This window comes from Dipodomys merriami, unplaced genomic scaffold (genome assembly GCF_024711535.1).
Source record: "Dipodomys merriami isolate MVZ:Mamm:240054 unplaced genomic scaffold, mDipMer1.0.p SCAF_100, whole genome shotgun sequence".
Classification (NCBI taxonomy): domain Eukaryota; kingdom Metazoa; phylum Chordata; class Mammalia; order Rodentia; family Heteromyidae; genus Dipodomys; species Dipodomys merriami.
This window is the reverse complement of record NW_027202272.1, coordinates 532,888-537,912: the sequence shown is the minus strand read 5'-3', so window position 1 is coordinate 537,912 and position 5,025 is coordinate 532,888. Positions and strand designations below refer to the sequence as shown.

General features: G+C 34.1%; 1 non-coding gene across 1 annotated transcript; it reads left to right on the top strand.

The window, feature by feature from the left end:
* The first annotated feature begins 1,813 nt into the window (after nucleotides 1–1,813).
* LOC138806906 (U6 spliceosomal RNA) lies at nucleotides 1,814–1,919 on the top strand. Its single transcript, XR_011366002.1, has one exon. It is a non-coding gene; the product is annotated as a U6 spliceosomal RNA (small nuclear RNA).
* Nucleotides 1,920–5,025: the final 3,106 nt, after the last annotated feature.

Sequence of the window (5,025 nt, the reverse complement as noted above, 5' to 3'; positions counted from 1 at the left end):
GCATAGAACAAAAGGAAATAAACATTGTTTTAAAAGTTTTCTTTTGCAAGGAAACAAAGATTTGGAGGTTTTAATTTGTCTTTTGCATGGATATTTCACTATTGAGATGATTCTGTTGTTGCAGGAGTCACTTATTAATTCCTTTAGTCTTGTCCTGAATTCTCCAGCACAATTAGTATTAGAAAAAAGCAGGATCCAGTGAGTATGATCAGCAAAAGGAGCCTGTTCTCAAACCAGTGCTTTATGGATGGTCCCAAAGAAATATGTGCGTTTTTTTCTTGTTCGTTTGTTTAGTTTGTCCTGGTTCTGGAGCTTGAACTCAGAGGCTGGACCATGTCTCTGAACAAATGTCTTCCCTGGCCAACTTCCCCCAAAGCTAGGACTCTACTACTTGAGCCAAAATCCACTTTTGGCGTTTTTGGTGTTTGGTTACAGATAAGAATGTGACAGACTTTCCTGCCTAGGTTGGCTTTGAACTGAGAAAGTAAGAAAGCCAAGTGACATCAACTGTATCAAGATTTCTGTTTTGAACCAAGAAATACTAGACAAAGTTTATTATAAAGCTAATATTTGACAATTTTTAAAAGAAAAGAATATGTCTAACAAAGAATCCATAACTTAAATAACTCCACAAATGTAGGTGCACTGAATCATTTTGGACGCATTTTTTTCATCTGCTTGGGAAGATAACTACTGACTTCATAGATTCCTTTTGGGGAAACTTAGTCATATTTGCCTGTTGTCACTGGCTTTGTACACATGCATGCTGTACATGCTTCTAAGGGCCCTACATAAAGAAGTCTTGAAATTCTCAACAGTATTTAAATAAGATGCTCCAGCCTAAGGTTAAGATTTTAGGTGTGGACATTTATCAACACTCCTGATTCAGACTCTACTTGATATAATTTTTAATCAATATTTTGTTTTTAGTTTTGTTCTTTGTAAATTCACATGCACCTATGAAAAATTGTGTGGACATCCCAATGATATTCTCAAAGTACCTCTTAATCATGACTCACAAAAAGTTGTATTATATTACGACAAGGAAAAATGCTATAAATAAAGAAAACAATAATTAAATATTAATGATTACTAAAATAAAAAACAAAACAATTACCAGGGTTTTCAGTATTTGAAGTGTACATAGTAGAGTTTACTATTTTCTCATATTCCTGTACATTTAAAACTGGATAAAGCTATAAGTAGCATTTAAATTTACTCACTAAGATTACTATTTATAGTTCATCTCATCATTTGTATGTGGATTATATCATTATTTGTTCATCACTAACATATAACGTAAAGGAGCCCTGAAGATTTAACAGAAACTGTGTACTTAAAATCTTAACTTAAAATCTTAACTGCTTCTTTACACAGTCTTTGCAACTTCTCATTAGTAAAGTGTCTATAAAATCTGAAATGTACATACTTACTAGTACATGCTACCAGAAATATTATATACTTTATCAAAAATTTTTATGACCTGCCAAACAGTCTTAATTTTGCCATATATAAGCAAATCCCAAAATTAAACATATTTAAAACATTAAAACTTTTAACAAACCTTAACATTTGCTGCAATGATCATTATGACAAGTGCCTTTTGTAGAATAATTGAATTCTTCCTCCTACAAATCTCATGAACAACAAATATCTGGAATTATTTTGTTTTTGATATGTCAATCTTGACTTTATTCTTAAATGTGTGCTTATGTAAGAAACACATGGTTCTAAAATTTCACAATTTTTTTGAACTTATTTTTGTTGAATTGTCTAGTTTAAGAAAATCAATTACTCTTTATAAAAATGTTTTGTGCTCAATTTGGCTGCACACACACTAAAATTGGAACATACAGAGAAGATTAGCATGGTCCCTGCACAAGGATGATACACAAATTAGTGAATCGTTCCATATTTTTACAACAACAGATGCTGGAAGGGATATGGCCAGAAGTGAGCCTACTGCATTCTTGGTGGGAGTGTAAACTTGTTCATCCACTTTGGAAAGCAGTTTGGAGGTTCCTCAAAAGCCTCCACATAGAGCTCCCTATTATACAGCAATCCCACTTTTGGGCATTCTCCCAAATGATCACAAAACAGTCCATACTAAAACTACCACCACAACAATGTTTATTGTAGCATTATTTTCTATAGCTAAGATATGGAACCAACCCTGATGCTGCTCAGTAGAAGAATGGATCAATAAAATGTTCTCTCTCTCTCTCTCTCTCTCTCTCTCTCTCTCTCTCTCTCTCTCTCTCTCTCTCTCTCTCTCTCTCTCTCTCTCTCTCTGTGTGTGTGTGTGTGTGTGAATGTACACTTACACAATCACATTGGAAAGCAGTCTGGTGAGTCCTCAGAAAGATAAATATTGACCTTCCTTATGGCCCACTCATACCACTTCTAGGCCTCTATCCTGAACAACAGGTACCAATATTCAAGGACAAATGCACTTCCATGTTTATTGCAGCACTGTTCACAATAGCCAGGATATGAAAACAACCCATATGTCCCACCAGAGATGAATGGATCAAAAAACTGTGGTAACTATACACAACGGAATATTTTCCAGCCATTAGAAAAGACAAATTAATGGCATTAGTAGGGAAATCAATCAAGCTACAGGAAATCATGTTGAGCGAGGTGAGCCAAAATCAAAGAGACAAATGGCACATGGTCTCCGTGATAAGCGGATGTTAAATCCAAAATGTAAGGTGATATGACAAAATTAACAACACTTAAGAAACCAAGAACTTCCACTCATCTGGTCGAATCACTACTAAATAACCCCATTCTGCTGATCATATGTGCACACTGAAGGGAAACCAGGAGGACGACACAGAACTAGAGGGAATCAGGGAAAAACATACAACAGTGGGATCCATCAGCTGCACTGGACATTGACCAAAATGAACTAAGCAACTCAATGTCACTGGAGGGAGGGAGGGAACAAGTGGGAAAGAGGGAACAGCTGACGCTTATGCAATACAAAAGAAATATACATATTTCAAAACAAAAAAGTTTACATATGGAAGAAATAACTCTATTGCAAAGCTCATAGAATTCATAAATGTTGTAGACCATAATAGACAATTTGCTCCATCGAAGTTTGAATGTGTTTGTGACTTAAACTAAGCATCACTATCCCACAATATTGTGAAATTTGGGAAAGTATGTAACCACTTAATCACAATAAAAACATTTGAAAAAATGATGAAGGTGGAAAACTAAGTTGCTCTAAAAAACAAAAAAGGAAAATGTTCTGTGTGTATTTGTGTGTACACACACACGCACACACATATACTATATATATATATATATATATATATATATATATATATATATATATATATATGAATTCTATGCCTCCATCAGAAAGAATGACAATGCTCAATTTGTTAGGAAATGGAAAGATTTGGAAAAAAATTATATTAACTGATGTAAGCCAAGTCCAAAGAAACATAGGTCCCATTGAATCCCTTATTTGTAATAACTAGTATATGTCTGGGATAAGCAGAAAAGTTGAAAGCTTATGTGTATATGACTAGATAAGTTGATGTTAACCTAAATAACCCCCAAGATAGAGACACAAGTGTTTTTTTTTCTTTATTGCTGTTGTTTCTCACGTATTTATAATGTACGATGTGATTGTTTTTCTTTTTTATACGTTCCTCCCCAACAATATAACCCTGTTTTCACTTTATTTGATGTTGGTGCACCTGCATCTTGAATGTACACTTCTCTAATTTGGGAAGGGAAAGGGAAAAAACAACATGCTTAAATAGGAATACAGTTTGACCCATTGTATAACAATAGATGCACAAGACATTATTTTGAAAAAGGAACTTTACAATTTAGGCTAGGGACATTTGGTGGGGCTTTGGGGTATGAGGAGTGTACTTGTGGAGGTGTAAGGGAAGGAATGGTGGGGGAAAAACAAAGGAGGAGGTAACAATGCTTGATAGGAAATGTACTTATTACTTTGCTCATATAACTATAACCCCTCTGTACAGTATTTTTACAACAAAAATGTATAAAAATGTTTTGAGATGGAAGAGTTTATGAAGCCCATTTTACCCTTATAATATCGTTAACAAAGAAATTAATGCAAAACACTGATATGAAGATATTTTGAAAAAGTGAGTGTGTGTGCATTCCTGCGTGTTGGCATGCTCAGAGTTTGAAATCAGGGCTTCAATATCTTGCTACGTCTTTCTCTCTAGATTGGTGAGTTACTATATGAGCTACATCTCCATTCCTGACCCTTTGCTATTTCGTTAAAATTTTGAAAAATAATCTCATGAATTTATTTTGTCCTGTTGACTTCCAAATATTATCCACAGATCTCAGGCTCCTTAATAGGTATCCCGAGTAGTTAAGATTATAGGTGTGACAAACCAGTACCAGGCTTTCAGAATAATTTTAAAAGTAGAAGAAAATTTACTTCACAGAGGCCTGTTTTATCATCTCCTTGTCTTAAAGCATTTTGCAGTGATTATATGTGAAATTTTTCATTCTTGAATTATTAAAATACAGTAAGTGATGATATTTAAAACATTTAGTACTTTTTAAAAATGATACTGAAACTATGGGACAGAAGAAATTTGCCTCTCTTTGGACCATAATTTATAAGCTCAGCTCTGTGCATGATAACCCAATGTCACCAACACAGTCTGTGTTGAAGACAAAATGTAAAAATGGGCAATAATTGCTATGCTATTATTTCTTGGACAGTATGAATATTGAATTGAGAGTATCAGAGAATGGAGAGAATTTATCTACCTTTTGTGTATTGCTGGAAGACTTTTGGAAAATTTGACTCATTTTCTTCCTCACTGTGTGTCTTGGGCCATGCACTTAGTGCCTTTAATTACAATTTTTCCCAACACTAAAATGGTAATAACATTAGCATTATAGCAAATGTTATCTTAAGAATTAAGGGTCCTTAGAATGATGAACTCTTTTCTCATTCTTGTAGAGGCATTATCAGATGAGAGGAACTGTATTTTTTTGTTTGCTTACTTC